Source organism: Artibeus jamaicensis, unplaced genomic scaffold, assembly GCF_021234435.1.
Source record: "Artibeus jamaicensis isolate MK-2021 breed Jamaican fruit bat unplaced genomic scaffold, CSHL_Jam_final scaffold_833, whole genome shotgun sequence".
Lineage (NCBI taxonomy): Eukaryota > Metazoa > Chordata > Mammalia > Chiroptera > Phyllostomidae > Artibeus > Artibeus jamaicensis.
In genome coordinates, this window is record NW_026522056.1 from 669,825 (window position 1) to 688,465 (window position 18,641).

Genomic DNA, 18,641 nt, shown 5'->3' on the forward strand with positions numbered 1-18,641 from the left:
GAGTGCCCTATCATGGAATAATTAAGATGGATAACATTTGGTTTGGGGGATAGAGGAGGAACTAGGCATAAAAGTGGTGACGAACTTAAAACAGAACTGGACCGAAGGAATCTCTTTCTTACTCTTGAGGCACTGACTTTTTCATACTGTGATGGGAGGAGGTCACTGTGGAACCGGATGTTTCATGGGTGTCAGCCTGACGTTTCTGTGTTTTACACATTGGCAAGTCCTGGTATCCAGACTGGGCAGTGTTAGCACGGGCAGGGTTTGAGGTCAGGTTTGATTCACCTTCCAGCGCTATTCCTTTCCTGCTGGGGACTCTGGCGGCTTGCTCCGCCTTGCAGGCCTTGTAGGCACAAGGCCTACACCCTCTAAAGGGGTGATTGGGACTCAGGAGTTACTGAGAGCCACATTTTATAGAGTGCATTGCACAGTGCCAGGTTAGGCACAGTACACGATACAGTGGGGACAGTTGAAGTCACTGCCACAGATGGAGAGAGTAGGAGAAGATATTTCTGAGAGTTAATCTACCAGATACTTTTGTTATAAGTTGAAAGTTAAAACACAAAAGGTATCTGTTGGTTCTAGCTTTGTGTTTTTATTTTTATTTTGTAATATTTTATTTATTTATCTTTAGAGAGGAAGGGAAGGAGAGAAATATCAATGTATGATTGCCTCTCATGAGTCCCCTGCTGGGAACTGGCCTGCAACCTAGGCATGTGCCTTGACTGGGAATCGAACTGGGATCGCGTGGTTTGCAGGTCCGCGCTCAATCCACTGAGCTACACCAGCCAGGGCTAGCTTTGTGTTTTTAGTTGGGTCCTCTTGAGAGCTCTGTTAGTCCAATTTTTTAAGTGGTTTTCCAATGTTCTTGGTGTTCTTTTTGGGTCTAGAAAACCCTGGACCTCAGGCCCTGTTGGCCAGTTGATTTGCAGCTTTGACCTCTGTTCTATTCTCTGCTGTCTTCCTCAGATAAAATCTGCATACATGCACAGCCTTGCCAGACGCCTGGTGTCCCAGAGTGGCCATGAGACCCTAGTTACATATATCCACATATCAATACACATATATACATATCCATCCATCTATATATATATCCATCTATATATATATATATATATATATATATGGTCATCCAGAAGGTATTCAGCCACGTACTATGAAAAATAGAGGCATTTATGGAAGAAGATACAAGAAACATTGTACACAGCACAATGATGCCTTAGTCTCCTTCAAAGTAGGCACTTTGGGATCTCACACAGTTCTCCCAGTCACCATCCATTGCCCTATCATATTTTCCTGAATCTCACAAGGATCTGAAATCTCTTCCTTTCAAAAGTGATTTTAGTTTTGGGAAAAGCCAGAAGTTGCAGGGCACCAAATCTGGGGTGTAGGGGGGCTGAGTCACCTGGGTGATTTGATGTTTCGCCAAAAAACTGCGTGAGACACGATGTGTGAGAGGGCTTCATTGTCTTAATGAAGCTGCCAATCACCAGTTGCCCAAAGCTGTGGCCTCCTAAATCATCTGAATGGTTTCTGCAGAGGAATGTTCAAGCTTAACGCAAAATTTGTTGCAGACTCATTGCTCTACTTGCTCAGTTATTTGAATGTGATGGCCACACAATACATGTTCTTGCTCAACAGCGTCTATCACCCCCACTGACAAGTCCAGCAAAGTTGTTACTGTTCATGCACACACATTCCAGTCCACTGTCCTTGGCTGCCAGGTTACATCGATGTTGTGCAAACCATTCTCATTATAGTCTCGGCTGGACTTTTTCTGGGCAGACCTTGTGTGAGAGATGGTGCTATAACCTCAGGATGTCGGGAATGACTCCAAATCAAGGAATTTGCCTGATGCCTTCAGATGGTGCCTGGCCATGTGCCCATTAAAGGATTCAAGGTCATACCAAACATGATTTAGCATTTTCATCATCATTAACCAAGAGGGACTATTTTTGACTTAGTTTTGTTTCTTTTTTTTTTTTTACAAACTGTAGTGGTTGTTTATTAGTGTTACTATATGTGCACACAATTCACTGCTCAAATTACCTTTACCTTCTCAAACAATGTTTTTTAATATATTTTATTGATTATGCCATTACAGTTCTATTTCCCCCCCTCATTCCCCTCCACCCTGCACACCCCTACCCCACCATTCCCCCCTTTAGTTTATGACCATGTGTCTCAAGTTCTTTAGATTCTATATTTCCCATACTATTCTTGCCCTCCCCCCTATTTTCTACCTATCGTCTATGCTACTTATTTTCTGTACCTTCTCCCCCCTTCTCCTCCTCCCACTCCCCTGTTGCTAACCCTCCATGTGATCTTCATTTCTATGGTTCACTCCTGATCTAGCTGTCCTTTTAGTTTGCTTTTGTTTTAGATGTAGTTGTTAATAACTGTGAGTTTGCTGTTCTTTCACTGTTCATCTTTTTTATCTTCTTTTTCTTAGATAAGTCCCTTGAACATTTCATATAATGAGGGCCTGGTGATGATGAACTCCTTGAATTTGATCTTATCTGAGAAGCACTTTGTCTGCCCTTCCATTCTAAATGAAAGTTTTGCTGGATAGAGCAATCTTGGATGTAGGTCTTTGGATTTCATAACTTGGAATACCTCTTTCCAGCCCCTTCTTGCCTGTAAGGTCTCTTTTGAGAAATCAGCTGACAGTCTGATGGGAACTCCTTTGTAGGTGACTGTCCCATTGTCTCTTGCTGCTTCTAGGATTCTCTCCTTCATTTTCATCTTGGTTAATGTAATTATGATGTGCCTTGGTGTGTTCCTTCTTGGGTCCAACTTCTTGGGACCCTCTGAGCTAGCTTCCTGGATTTCCTGGAAGTCTATTTCCTTTGCCAGATTGGGGAAATTCTCCTTTATTATTTGTTCAAATAAGTTTTCCACTGGTGGCTGTTCCTCTTCCCCTTCCGGTACCCCTATAATTCGGATCCTGGAGTGTTTAAAGATGTCCTGGAAGTTCCTAAGCCTCTCCTCATTTTTTTGAATTCTTGTTTCTTCACTCCTTTTCTGTTTGGCCATTATTTGCTCTCTTCTGGTCCACTCCATTGATTTGAGTCCCAGTTTCCTTTCCATCACTATTAGTTTCCTGTGCATTTCCCTTCATTTCAATTAGTTTAGCCTTCATTTGTTCCTCTAATTTGTGACTAAAATTAACCAATTCTGTGAGCATCCTGATCACCTGTGTTTTGAACTGTGCATCTGAAAGGTTGGCTGTCTCTTGGTTGCTTAAAATTATTGGCTCTGGGGCTCTGAGTTGTTCTTGAGCCATGTTTTGATCTGTTCGCACCTGTTACATACCAGGAGGTGTTCTCCAGGGCGGGGCCACCCAGGTGGCTGGGTTGTGATGCTATATGTGGGGGCGGGTCAGAGGCCACCCAGGTCGCTGGTTTGTGGCGCTGTATGTGGGGGCAGGTCAGAGAGGGACAGTGCCAGTCCCCTCTGCCACTTCCTGCCACTGGGGCCTGCAGTGGTTTATCTGTGTTCGAATGTGTGACTGTGGTCAGCCCTCAGTGAGTCCACCGCCTTGTGCCCTCAGTGGGTCCCCCCACTACTCCACACCTGGGATCCGCCCATGGCTGCTGGTGCACCTGGGTTGTGCGCCCGGGTCGGTCCGGTGGATCTTTTTCTGCCTGACCCCTCTCTGCTGCTGGCTCTGCCCCTCTTACCGGTTTGGCTGAAGGGTTTGTTGTTGTCAGACTTCCATGAAGTTTAATTTTCTGTGGTTTGGCTGCATTTTTGTTGCTAAAACTTTGTTGTTTTTAAACTTAGTTGTGCGAGAAGGTGCAGTGCTTCCACCTACGCCTCCATCTTGGCGGAAGTCCTCCTATTTTTGACTTAGTTTTCATGTTTTGGGCTAAATTCAACAGACTGAAAGGAAGGTGCAGAAAGCTGTGTGTTAATTGTACTTTCTTGGCAATCTGATTGGCAAAGAACATTTAAAAAAATTATTTATTTTCAGAGAGAGGGGAAAGGAAGGAGAGAGGGAGAGAAATATCAATGTGTGGTTGCCTCTCATGCGTCCCCCACTGGGAACTGACCTGCAATCTAGGCATGTGCCCTGACTGGGAATCGAATCATAATCCTTTGCTTCACAGGCCCGCACTCAATCCACTGAGCTACAGCAGCCAGGGCGGCAAAGAACATTTTTAAAAGGTAGGAAGGGTGTTTGCTTTACCAGAATTTAGTGAGAACGCGGGTATTAAGTATAGCTCCCAGACAAATCTGCCTGTTCCAGCCTTTGAGGTGGAAATTGGGGTTTGAAATTTCACTTTTTGTGAATAATCATTGAGGAGAAACAACCATGATAAATGACAGGTGACTGGGGTGAATGGAATCGAGCAATAAATTTGTTTTTTTACTTTAAAATTGGTAGTAGATACATTTTATTGCCTCTTTCAAAAGGGTTGATTCAAATGTGTGTATCCTCTGGAGTACGTTTTGCTAAGTGAAATAAGCCAGATGCAGAAAGACGTACTGCATGATCTCTGTGTGCAGTCAAAATAGTCCAACTCATAGAAGCAGAGGGTGAAAAGATGGCTGCCGGGGCTGGGGTTCAGAGGACAGGGCGATGTTGGTCAAAGTGTCCGCATTTTCAGTGAGGGTGAGTGAGTTTGGACGTAGAGCCTGGTGACTAGAGACAGTGTTGTATTATATGTTGAAATTTGCTAAGAGGCAGGTAGGTCTTAATTGTTCTGACCTATTGAGGTGATAGGTATAATAGCTTGATTGTGGTGATTATTTCACCATATATACATCAAAACATCAGCTTGTACACCTTGAATTTATACAATGATTTGTCAACTGTACTTCAGTAAATTAGGAAAAAAACAAATGTATCCTGAGTTACATGCTTGGGAAGGGGACAGGGGATGTCTGCTCCTACTTCTCTCCAATGTCTCTCATGCTACTTTGCATTTTAAAGTTTTTCATTTAATGAAAATTCTCCAAACAGCCCTGGCTGGTGTGGCTCAGTGGATTGAGCACTGGCCTTGGAGCTAGAGGGTTGCCAGTTCAGTTCCCCGTCAGGGCACATGCCTGGGTTGCAGGCCAGGTTCCGAGTAGGGCGTGCTTGAGAGGCAACCACACATGATAGTTTTCTCCTTCTCTTTCTCCCTCCCTTCCCCTCTCTCTAAAAATAAGTAAATAAAATCTTAACAAAAAAGAAAAGAAAGTTCTCCAAACAAAGAAAAGGAGCCCACTGCCTAGAACTGGAAGCCAGCCCAAAGTCTGTGGGGTGCTGGGTTATTGAGTGGCTCTGAACAGAATGCCTTGTGCTTCCCTGGGCTCTGGAATGGGGAGCTGTGATAATAGGCTGCTGGTGTGGGAGGGGCAGCTATTCACTCTTGTGACAAAGAGTTTGCCAAGAGATCAGGAGAGATTAATGAGCCAGCAGTTGTACCATCGGGATAAATAATCTGAGAGGCTGTCAGATATAGTTTAAAAGCAGCTGTAGATGACACGTTGTGCAAAGTAGAGGATTTCAAGTAGAATTCTGGTTCTAAGCCACCTGGTATTAGCATGGGCTGTGCAAGTTTGTGGGGCCGCGCCATTCAGATCTTTGAAAGTCTTAACCTCTTTCTGAAAAGTAGGAGTTAATCAGGATTGAGAAGTGCTAGACCCTTTGGTTTTTCCGAGTAGGAGACCTCTCTCGGGGAATTTCCATGTGTTAACAACAAATCTGCGGTGCACTTTGTGTTCTGAGTTAGTGGTGCTCGGCACAGTAGGGGCTCAGCACAGGTCATGGGAAGTCTGGCAGTGCCTCTTTGCCGGATGATTTGTCTTTGCAGAGAGAAGCAAAGTGCGGGTTTCTGCCAGAATGGAGCCAGAGTGTTTGTTCCCCTACTGAGCCTTGTGATGTTGGGATTCTTGACCTTTGTTGACCTGCCAATAAACCTTTGGCCCCGTTGGTCATGACAAAATGGAGCTCATGACACACTCTCTGGTCTCTTCCTTTAACCTCATCCTTAAATGCCTTATTGTTGTTGATTCTGTAATTGTGGTATTAGGTAGTGTGGAGACTTACACGAGTTGCTGATGTTTAGGTTTGACTTCTGGTGCTTTCTCAGTACAGCCTGTTAGGCTGTAGGCTGACCGCTGTCTGCTGGTGTAGTCACACAATGAAGACATCTGTGACCAGGAAGAGACCCACACCTGGCTCCATGATCTCAGACTTTCAGCCTCCAGAACTATGAGCAATAAATTTCTGCTGTTTAGAAGCCACATGTCTGTGGTATTTCGTTATAGCAGCCTGCATAGCTGAAGACAGCATAGTTTGCCCACGATTTCCTTCAGGGCATTTGTCAGTGTTTTCCAAACAAAACATGGGCTGTGTACTCCCTGTCGACAGCTGTGATCTGCAGGCCACATGCTTGGGGCTTGCCAGCCTATTCCTCCTCGTGTGAAATTCCTGCCAGGCCCTGGCCACCATCGTGACTGTCCTGCCGCCTGAGCCATGTCCAGATGTGTTCAACCCTGAGGAGTTCCAATGCAGGGCATTTGTCCCTTTATCCTGAACCGAGGACTCCCCTGTATTTCTGAGCACTTGCCACGCAGGTAATTCATTCCTCAGTGAAGGATTTAATACATGGAAAATTTAAGGTCAGTAATTAGGAATGAGCTTATTTTTTAAACAGCTGCTTAAGTGAATGCGAAATATGCATGAATTTTACCAGCATTCCACATAAACATTTTTTCTTCCTTAGGACAAATGTGTGTGCTGGGGCTGCATAGAACACTGGCCTGGGGGTGGGGGCAGTTTCTAGCTGGAGGACCTGAGACAGGCTGTGCAGCTTTATTGACCTTAGGTTTCTGTTTTCATTATCATGTTCTACTTACTGAATTATTGAGCTTAGTAGAATCTGTGAATCGTATACTAATATTATATATGTTTTGTGTGCCAGGTACTTTTCCGATTACTTTATATTACTAAGCCCATTTAGTTCTCACAACAACCCTCTAGGTAGGTATGAGCATTATTTCCACTTTACAAACATGGAAACTGATACAGAGAGATGATGTCTGGTGCAAGGATCATATGCCCACAGTCATCCAGGTAGGACTAGTGAGTGGTATTTATGTCCAGAACGTCCAGTGCCAGAATTGATACTCTTGATACTTAAGCTCTGAGGAGCAAATGAGATTGTGTGTGTAAAAGCATCTTCAGGGGGCTGTGAAAGTAAATAGAAGTGTTTATTTCTGCTGCTGTGTGCTCTGTGCTGTGTGTGGCCCTAAGGACCCAGAACCCCAGCACTGTCAGGGGTATGATAAAGAATTGGCTGGTCTTTGTCCCTTTTCCTAGGAGGGAGTCTCTAAATGGTTAGAATTTTTTGAGTGATAGAAATGGCTCTTATTTAAGGTGGGTCTCTTGGACCACACCTGAGTTTATGCTGAAGCGTTGACTCAGGGTAGGGGCCTTTACACCAGGAATTTGAGATTGGAGTTGTTGCCACCTCCAGGGCAGGGCAGAAAGGGGGCAGCAGATTGAGTTTAGTCACGTGGACAGTGATTCCTTCCTTCACACAAACACAGTATGAAAGACCCCCATAAACTCAGGAGAGCTTCGTGGTTGGGACACACACAGATGTGCCTAGTGAGGGGTGGGGGGTGGTGTGCGTGTGTCCTGACCAATCAGGAAAGGGCCTGCAGCTCCTCCTGGGACCTTCCCAGACCTCGCCGCTTGTATTTCTCCATGTATTTGACTGGTCCTGATTTGTACCTTGTATAATAGACAGTAATTGAAGGTATAGTGTTTTCCTAAGTCCTGTGTCATCCTAGAAAATGATCAGACCTGAGGGGTTGGTGGGAACCTCCAAATTTGTAACCAGTTGGTCGGAAGTGCCAGTGGCCTGGGAACCCATGAGCCTCAAGCTGGTATCTGAAGGGAGGGCAGTCTTGTGGGGGGGGTCTTGCCCTTTACCTGTGAAATTTGCCCATCTACAGGTGGTCAGAATTGTACTGCAGCTAGTATCCAGGGAAATCGCAAAGGGGTGTGGTATCAGTGTCACCCTCTTTGGACGTGCACTCTTCTGCGATACCTGTCCAGACCCTTTGTGAATCCCACTCGGGGACTCTATTTCAGAGGGAAATATCCTAGTTCAGGGAGTGGGATCCTAATTCGTAAATGGTTACATATGAAGTGCCTCACTATGACCAGACAGGGCATAATAAATTGAACTTTGATATATTATTTGGCTGCAATACCATAACCATTTAGTTTTTTTTTTCTACAATCATATTACAGGCAAGCAGACTAAGTTGAGCCAAGGAAAAATGTGTCTGATATACTAAAGTAAAAAATAATGATAGATTACAGCAACATAAAAACATATTAAAGAGGGATCAGGTGCAAATTTAAGGTGAATAAAGCAATAGAGTTCTCTGTACTTCAGGGTTTTTCCTCTGTGAATTTAAGTTCATAATAAAAATTTTAGTGTGTTTATAAACAAACCACCCCCTTTGCAGTGTACAGGTTGGGAGGTGGGACGTGACTGTGTGCCTCACTGTATTTCCCAGCCCAGTCTCCAGAGTTTACGCTTCCTTTCATTCTTTTGGACTTTTCTTCCTCTGCATGTAAAATAGCAATCGTGGAAATGAGAATTGCTAACATTTCTTGTATTCTAGCTAATACAAAGCAATGTATTGTGCTTTTCTCCTGATCAGCTTCCTGCTCAGCTCCTGCCACATAGCAGGCATTTACTAGATTTTTTTCTGAATGAATTCATTATCTGGTGTAATCTTGAAACAACCCTATTAGATAGATTTCTATTCTTTTGTTGTTGTTGGCTTAAATAACAGAAATTTATTTCTTAAAGTTCTGGAGGTTGGAAATCCAAGGTCAGTGTGCCAGCAGATTCAGTGTCCGGTGAGAACCCACTTCCTGGTTTGTAGGCAGACACCTTGCTGTGTCCTGTTCACATGGCTTAGAGAGAGATCATCTCTGTCATTGCTCTTTCTTTTTAATTGAATTTATTGGGGTGACATTGGTTAATAAAATTAAATAGGTTTCAGGTGTACAAGTCTATAATACATCATCTGTATATTGAATTGTGTGTTTATCACCCCAAGTCATATCTTCTGTCTCCATTTATCCTCCCTTCACCCTCTTATACCTCCCCTCACCCCCCTTTTCCTTCTCGTAATCACTATACTGTTGTCTGTGTCTGTGATTTTTTTGTTGTTTTTCCTTAATCCCTTCACCTTTCTCACACAGCCACCCAAAACCCCACTCCCATCTGACAGCTGTCAGTCTCTTCTCTGTATCTATGGATTTCTGTCCTTTTTTTGAAAGTGCGAATTTTTAATTATTAAATATTATATTCATTTTAAATATTTTAACCACTTATAACCACCATGATACAATATGTGTGTGTATATATATACATATATAAATATCATTGAACGTGTTTGAAAAGGTATAATTGTGCTTTGAAATATGCAACATAAAATATGATTTGATATGAAAAACGAAGTAATCACACACAGAAAAAAACTGTTTGTTTTAATAAGAACCCATTGCAGATTCTGGAATGATTGTTGCAGGCATGTTTCTAGTCACGTTGGACTTCTCCTTCAGCTTTGACTGGAGTGATGTGGGCTCCACAACACCAATTCTAACGTCTCTCTGAATAGTTTCTTGCTTCGCCTTTGTGAAGCTTGGTTTGACCTTCACCCCAGGAATGCCACCCGTCACATTGCTACCCGGTTCTTCCATTTCTTGCTTCAGTAACCTCAGACAGCGGTCTGGTCCTTTCAGTCACTCCACCGCTTCCTTGCCGGTATCGTTCCCTGCCTTACTCAGCTGAGCTGGAGTTGCGTGGTACTCTGGAACCAAGTGCTCAAGCTGAGTGTTGATGTGCTTTTCTCAGCTGCCCATCTTTTCCAGAGTCCTGCTATTTCTTTAAGGAGTTTGAGCAAAAATCCCGCGGTCTCCTTCAGAGTAGATTCAGTTCCACTTTTGTGCTGGTGCATTAGGTCAACATGGAATCTCCAGTCCTTATTGTCAGTCCTAATCGTGACTTTCAGTTGTGATAGTACACATTCCACTTCTAGACTCCATTCTCCAGCCTCTGTTGTGGAACTTAAAACATTGAGATCAGTAAAGTTTTCTTCATTGCCTCTTCCTCAAATTCTGCATCTACTTTCTTTAATGTTAATACTGCATCATCTTCTGGAACAATTTCTTATTATTCTTCCACTGAAGATGTTGGTCTTTTCCAGGTGAAACCAGTATGTTTTAACACTTCTTCAGCTAAACAGCCAAGAACACAACATTATTGCTCTCCACAACCCGACTTTAGTTTTGAAGTGGGAAAATCTGCAGTTCTCCCAAATGATTGAAGTTCAGATAATGTGTTAGAGATCGCTGAGCACGGTCATCATATTCCTGAGGCTGCTCAAAGGGGTGTCCTGCATTGTTAATCAACCAGGTGGCAAGAGTGCAAACCATGTAGAACTGTTCACCAAGGTTGGTAGGCGGTACAAAATAGCGTCTGGATGGGGACTTTGGGTTGTTCTTTCCAAGGAGTTCCTTTTTACAGAGGAGCAGCTTCAGCTTCTTCACCAGGTCCTTCATCACTACAAAAAGGTGGTAAGGCCACGCCAGGGCCCCGCTCCAGGACCACCTCTCCAGCCCCTTGCCAATGGACCAAGACACCCCATCCTCCAACCTGACGGCATGACTACTGCTGTAGTGGCCACCATCACAGAACAGACAGAAAGAGCCCAACTCGGGCTCCAGCTCACAGATTTCGGCAGCCTGTGCAGCTGCAGCCGAGGCTGGCTGCTGAATTTCCGTTCTTATCCTTTTTCTGATGAAGAAATTGAATCCTACAGAAATTAAATTACATTCTTGAAGTGGTCATGTAGCAAGTAAATTGTTGAGTTTTTTTTAAACAACTTTATTGAGATGAGATTTTTTTATATACCATGTAGTTCACCCATTTTTTTCTTTTTTAAAAATTTTATTGATTATGCCATTACAGTTGTTCTATTTCCCCAGTTGTTCTATTTCCCCCCTTCATTCCGCTCCATCCTGCACCCCCCACCCCCACCATTCCCCCCCCTTTAGTTTATGACCATGTGTCTCAAGTTCTTTAGATTCTATATTTCCCATACTATTCTTGCCCTCCCCCCTATTTTCTACCTACCATCTATGCTACTTATTCTCTGTACCTTCTCCCCCCTTCTCCTCCTCCCACTCCCCTATTGCTAACCCTCCATGTGATCTTCATTTCTGTGGTTCTGCTCCTGATCTAGCTGTCCTCTTAGTTTGCTTTTGTTTTAGGTGTGGTTGTTAATAACTGTGAGTTTGCTGTTCTTTCACTGTTCATCTTTTTTATCTTCTTTTTCTTAGATAAGTTCCTTTAACATTTCATATAATAAGGGCCTGGTGATGATGAACTCCTTGAATTTGACCTTATCTGAGAAGCACTTTATCTTTCCTTCCATTCTAAATGAAAGTTTTGCTGGATAGAGCAATCTTGGTTGTAGGTCTTTGGATTTCATGACTTGGAATACTTCTTTCCAGCCCCTTCTTGCCTGTTAAGGTCTCTTTTGAGAAATCAGCTGACAGTCTGATGGGAACTCCTTTGTAGTTGACTGTCCCCTTATCTCTTGCTGCTTCTAGGATTCTCTCCTTCATTTTCATCTTGGTTAATGTAATGATGATGTGCCTTGGTGTGTTCCTTCTTGGATCCAAGTTCTTTGGGACTCTCTGAGCTTCCTGGATTTCCTGGAAGCCTATTTCCTTTGCCAGATTGGAGAACTTCTCCTTTATTATGTGTTCAAATAAGTTTTCTACTGGTAGCTGTTCCTTTCCCCCTCTGGTACCCCTATACTTTGGATGTTGGAGCGTTTAAAGATGTCCTAGAGGTTCCTAACTCTCTCCTCATTTTTTTGAATTCTTGTTTCTTCATATTTTCCTGTTTGGCCATTTTTTTCTTCCTTCTGGTTCACTCCCTTGATTTGAGTCCCAATTTCCTTTCCATCACTATTGGTTTCCTGTGCATTTCCCTTCATTTCAATTAGTTTAGCTTTCATGTGTTCCTCTAATATGTGACTAAAATCAACCAATTCTGTGAGCATCCTGATCATCAGTGTTTTGAACTGTGCATCTGAAAGTTTTGCTATTTCTTGGTCACTTAGAGTTATGGGCTCTGGGGCTTTGAGATCTTCTTGAGCCATTTTTGGTCTGTTCGCGCCCCGTTAAGTATGAGAAGCGGAGCCTTAGATGTTCACCAGGGCGGGGCCGCCCATGTGGCTGGGTTGTGACACTGTATGTGGGGGCGGGGTCAGAGCAGGGAAATGGCAGCCCCCTCTGCTTCCTCTCACCGCAGGGGCCTGCTCGGTCCAGTCTCACCGCCCACTCCCTCACTGGTCTATCTGCACATGAATGCAAGACCACAGTCAACCCGCCGCCCTGCGCCCTGCGCCCTTGCTGGGTCCGCTGGTCACTCACTGGGTCGCTCACTGAGTCTGCCTGTTGTAACCCCATGCCTGGGATCTGCGCGCCTGAGTCTCTGACCAAGTTTTTCTGTGTACCCCGCTCCACCAGCTGCTGGCCTCGCCCCTCTTACTGGTCAGGCTGAAGAATTTGTTGTTATCAGACTTCCAAAAAGTTCAATTTTCTGTGTTCTGGCTGTGTTTTCTGTTGCTAATATTTTGTTGTCTCTAAACTTAGTTGTGTGAGAAAGCATGACGTCTCCACCTATGCCTCCATCTTGGTGGAAGTTTTCTCGCAGTTCACCCATTTAAAGTGTACAATTCATTTGTTTCTAATATTGTTAATGTAACAAGAATCATTTGTATGACACCGACGTAACCTGGCAGCCAAGGAGAGTGGACTGGAATATGTATGTGTGAACAATGATGACTTCACTGTAGGGGTGGTAGATGCTATTGAGTGAGCATGTACTGTGTGACCATTGCATTAAAAGTGACTGAGCAAGTAGAGCAAATCTGCATCAGATTTCACATGAAGATTGAACATTCCTACGGGAAAACTATTTGCATGATTCAGAAGGGCACAGCTATGGGCAGCGGGTGATTGGCAGCTTCATCAAGACAATGTGCCCTCTCATGCATCACATCTCATGCAGTTTTTTGGCAAAACATCAAATTACCAAGGTGACTCAGCCTCCTTACAGCTTAGATTTGACACTTTGTGCCCTGTGACTTCTGGCTTTTCACAAAACTAAAATCACCTTTGAACCATCAATGAGATTCAGGAAAATATGACAGGGCACCTGATGGTGACTGGGAGAACTGTGTGAGGTCTCAAGGTGCCAGCTTTGAAGGGACTGAGGCATCATTGTTCTGTGTACAATGTTTCTTGTATCTTCTTCATTAAATGTCTTTATTTTTCATAGTACGTGGCTGCATACCTTCTGGACAGACCTTGTATTCATGGAATTGTGTAACCATCACCATGATCAATTTTAGGACATTTTCATCACCTAAAAAAGAAACCTTATACTCATTAACTATTACTCCCTCATCCTCCTCAAACCCCTGGCAACCACTAATCAACTTGCTTTGATTTGCCTATGTTAGATCTATGTAGATTTGTCTATGTTAGATCTTTCATGAAAATGCAGTCATATAGTTAGTATGTGGCATTTTGTGGCTAGTTTTGTTCACTCGGCATAATTTCAAGGTTCATCCATGTTGTACAGTGCCATAACTTCATATCTTTTGCTGCTGTTTAGTATTCCATTATATGGGTAGACCATATTTTGTTTATCCATTCATCAGCTAATGGACATTTGCGTTATTTCCACTGTTGGCTCTTACAGATAATGCTGCTGTGGACATTCGTTTATGGGTTTTGTGGTAACTCACTCACATTTTTGAGGAGCCGCCAGTGCTTTCCTCAGCAGCAGCACCACCTGCATTCCCATCAGTAATGTGTGAGGGTTCTGATTTCTCCAAGTCCTCTCCCACATCGTTATTGTCCATCTTCTTCATTATAGCTGTCCCAGTAGGTGTGAAGTGGCATCTCATTGGGGGGGGGGAGTGTTCTCACTGTGGTTTTGGTCCTGTATGAGTAATGTTGAGTATTTCTTTAAGCGCTGTTGGTCATTTGTAGATCTTTGAAGTATCTATTTATATACTCTCTCTACTTAAAAATTACTTGTCTTTTTATAATTGATTTTTTTAAAACCTTTATATTTTCTAGATACAAACCCTTTATTAGAGATAGAATTTACAAATATTTTCTCATTTCTGTGGGTTGTCTTCTCATTTCCTTAATGGTATTGTTTGTAGCACAAATTTTTAATTTTGATAGTCAGTTTTACCTATTTTTCTCTTGTCACTTATGCCTTTGCTGACTCATCTAAGATACAGTTTTGCCTGATGCAAGATTTATATTTTCTTATGAGAGCATTGTTTTAGTTCCACATTTAGGTCTATGGTCCATTTTGAGTTAATTTTAGTTTATGGTAAGGAAGGGGACCGATTTCATTCTTTTGCAAGTGAATATTCAGTTGTTCAAGTACCATTTATTGAAAAGACTTCTTTCCTCCATTGGATCGTGTAGGCATCCTTGTTGAAAATCAGTTGACATAGATGTCAGTGTTATGACATAAAATATGTCATAAGATATGACATAGACATCTTATCACATTATCTATGTCATAACATATATATCATATCTTATTAATTTTATTTTACATTAATTATATTACCCAACATTTATTTATTTGTTTGTTTATTTATTTATTCATTGTTCCTTTATTACAGTTGCCCCAGTTTTTCCCCCCTTGTCCTCCTCTATCCAGCCTACCCCCTGCTCCCACAGTCAATCCCCACACTGTTGTCCATGTCCCTGGGTCTTTCATACATGTTCTTTGACTAGTCCCGTCCCCTTCCTTCCATCATTTTCCCCTCCCCCGTCTCCTCTGGCCACTGTCAGTCTGCTCCATGTTTCTACGTCTCAGATTCTATTTTGCTCTTTAGTTTATTCATTAGATTCCTCTGATAAGAGAGATCATATGGTGTTTGTCTTTCACGTCCTGGCTTATTTCACTTAGCATAATATTCTCCACTTCCATCTATGCTGTTGCAAAAGGTAGGAGTTCCTTCTTTGTTTCCACTGCATAATATTCCATTGTGTAAAAGTACCACAGTTTTTAATCCACTCATCTACAGATGGGAACTTAGGCTGTTTCTAGCACTTGGCTATTATAAATAGTGCTGCATAAGTTCTTTTAAATTGGTGTTTTAGGATTCTTAGGGCATATTCTCATCAGTGGAATCTCTAGGTCAAAAGGCAGTTCTATTTTTAATTTTTTGAGGAATTTCCATACTGTTTTCCACAATGGCTGCCCCAGTCTGCATTCCCACCAACAGTGCACTAGGGCTCCCTTTTCTCTACCTCCTCGCCAGGACTTGTTTGTTGATTTATTAATGATAGCCATTCTGACGGATATGATATCTCATTGTGGTTTTAATTTGTATCTCTCTGATGGCTGGTGATGTTGGGCATCTTTTCATATATTTGTGGGCCCTCCGTATGTCCTCCTTGGAGAAGTGTCTATTCATGACCTTTGCCCATTTTTTAGTTGGATTGTTTGTCTTCCTGGTGTTGAGTTCTTTGTATGTTTTGGAGCTTAAACCCTTATCCATTGTTTTGTTGGCAAATATTGTTTCCCATATGGTTGGTTCCCTTCATTTTGGTGATGGTTTCTATAGCCATGCAGAAGCTTTTTAACTGGATGTAGTACCATTTGTTTATTTTTTTTCTTTATTTCCCTTGCCCTAGGAGATATATTGGCAAAAATATTGCTACGTAGGATATCTGAAATTTTACTGCCTATGTTTTCCACTAGGACTTTTATGGTATCATAACTTATATTTAAGTGTTTTATCCATTTTGAGTTTATTTTGTTGTGTGGTGTAAGTTGGTGGTCTAATTTCATTTTTTCATATGTACCAGTCCAGTTCTCCTAACACCATTTATTAAGGAGACTATTTTTACTCCATTGAATGCTCATGCTCCCTTTGTCAAATATTAATTGATCACAGAGACATGGGTTTATTTCTGAGCTCTCTATTCTGTTCCATTGATCTATGTGTCTGTTCTTATGCCAGTACCAGACTGTTTTGATTACAGTGCCCTTGTTAGTTTTATATCAGGTATACTGATCCCTCCAACTTATTTTTCTCAAGATTACTGAGGCTATTTGAGGTCTTTCTTGCTTCCATATAAATTTTTGAAGTGTTTGCTCTAGATCAATGAAATATGCAATTGGTATTTCAATGCATAGGGATTACACTGAATTTATAGATTGCTTTGCGTAGCATGGACATTTTAATGATGTTAATTCTTCTAATTCATATATAGGGTATATGCTTCCATTTATTTGTATCTTCCTCAGTTTCTTTCTTCAGTATTCTATAGTTTTCTGAGTACAGGTGTTTTACCTCCTTGGTTAAATTTATTCCTAGGTACTTAATTTTTCTTATTGCTATGGGATTTTTAGCTATGGAATTTAACAATCCCATTGTTAAATGGGATTTTTCCCCCTTAGTTTCTATTTCTGATAGTTCGTTGTTGGTATACATAAATCCCATCAATTTCTGAATATTGACTTTATATCCCTCTACTTTGCCAAATTCACTTATTAGGTGGAGTAGTTTTTTGGTGGAGTCTGTAGGGTTTTCTATGTACACTATTATGTCACCTGCAAACAATGACGTTTTACTTCCTTCTTTCCAATTTGGGTACCTTTCTTTTTTCTTTCTCCTGTCTGATCTCTGTAGCTAGAACTTCTAGTACTGTGTTGAATAAGAGTGGTGAAAGTAGACACCCTTGTCTTGTTCCTGATCTTAAAGGGAAAAGCTTTTAGTTTTTGCCTGTTGAGTATGATGCCTTTATTATGTTGAGGAATGCTCCCTCTATTCCCATTTTGCTGAGTGTTTTTATCATAAATGGGTGCTGGATTTTATCAAATGCTTTTTCAGTATCTATTGATATGATCATGTGGTTTTTGTCTCTCATTTTGTTTATGTGGTATATTTATGTTTTTATTTTTAAGATTTCATTTATTTATTTTTAGAGAAGGGAAGGAAGAGAGACAGGGAGAGAAACATCAGTGTGTGGTTGCCTCTTGAGCAATGCCCCGCCTAGAGATCCAGCCCAAAACCTAGGCATGTGTCTTGATTGGGAGTTGAACCAGTGACCCTTTGGTTCTCAGGCCAGCACTCAATCCACAGAGCTAGGCCAGTCAGGGCTGTATTATGTTTACTGATTTGCGAATATTATACCATCCTTGCATTCCTGTGATAAATCCTACTTGATCATAGTGTAGGATCTTTTTAATGTATTCCTTGATACAGATTGACAGTATTTTGTGGAGGATTTTAGCATCTACGTTAATTATAGATGCTAAAATAAGTATTGGCCTGTGATTGTCTTTCTTTGTGTCTTTAGTTGGTTTTGGAGTTAGGATAATACTGGCCTCATAAAAAGAGTTTGGGAGTCTTCCCTCTTCTTGAATTTTTTGGAATAGTTTGAGAAGAATAGGAGTTAGTTTTTCTTTGAACGTTTGGTAAAATTTACCTGTGAAGCCATCTGGCCCAGGGCTTTTGTGTGCCAGGACTTTTTTGATTATGGCTTCAGTTTCACAAGCTGTTTACTGGTGTGTTCAGGCTTTTGTATTCTTCTTAATTCACTTTTGGAAGATTGTATATTTCTAGAAATTTATCCATTTCACCAAGGTTGTCCAATTTCTTGGCATATAGTTGTTCATAGTAATTTCTTACAATCCTTAGTGTTTCTGTAGTATCAGTTGTTATTTTTTCTTTTTGGTTTCTGATTTTATCTATTTGAGTCATCTCTCTTTTTTTATTGCTGATTTTTGTTAAAGGTTTGTCAATTTTGTTTAACTTTTCAAAGAACCAGCTCCTGGATTCATTGATCTTTTGAATTTTTTTTATTCTACATTATTTAATCCTGCTCTGATCTTGATCATTTCCTTCCTTCTGCTTACTCTGGGCTTTGTTGTTGTTCCTCTAGTTCTTTTAGACGTAGTGTTTGTTTATTTGAGATTTTTTTAGTCTTCTTTAGGTGGGCCTGTATTAATATAAATTTCCCTCTCAGGACTGCCGTTGCTGTGTCCCATAGGTTTGGGGTTGTTGTGTGTTCATTTTCATTTGTTTCTAGTACTTTTTGATTTCTTCCTCAAATTTACTGTTAACCCATTCATTATTTAATAATACATTCTTCAGTTTCCATTTATTTGAATGCTTTTGAGTTTTTTCCTTGAGGTCGGTTTCTAGTTTCAAGCCATTGTGATCTGGGAAGGTGCTTGATAATTATTTCAATTTTTTTGAATTTATTGAGGCTTGTTTTGTGTCCTACCATGTGGTCTCCCTTTGAAAATGATCCATGTGCATTTGGAAAAAAATGTATATTTTGCTTCTTTGAGGTGAAATGCTACATCATAATAAACTAATGTGTTTATAATGCTAAATCATAATATACTATTTATAGCATCATGTATAATATAATACAATATATTTTAGGCTGTTTACAGCTTTTTCTATTCATGATGTCTTGAACATTTCTAGATACATATTGGTCCACTTCTTTTTGGTGTTTTCTGTAGGATAACTTCCTA

General features: G+C 41.4%; 1 protein-coding gene across 2 annotated transcripts in view; it reads left to right on the forward strand.

Annotated features, from left to right (window-relative positions):
• The window catches only part of NAXD (NAD(P)HX dehydratase), a 40,126-nt gene that overhangs the window by 12,445 nt on the left and 9,040 nt on the right, over nt 1–18,641 (forward strand). The gene's annotated exons all lie outside the window — the stretch shown is intronic.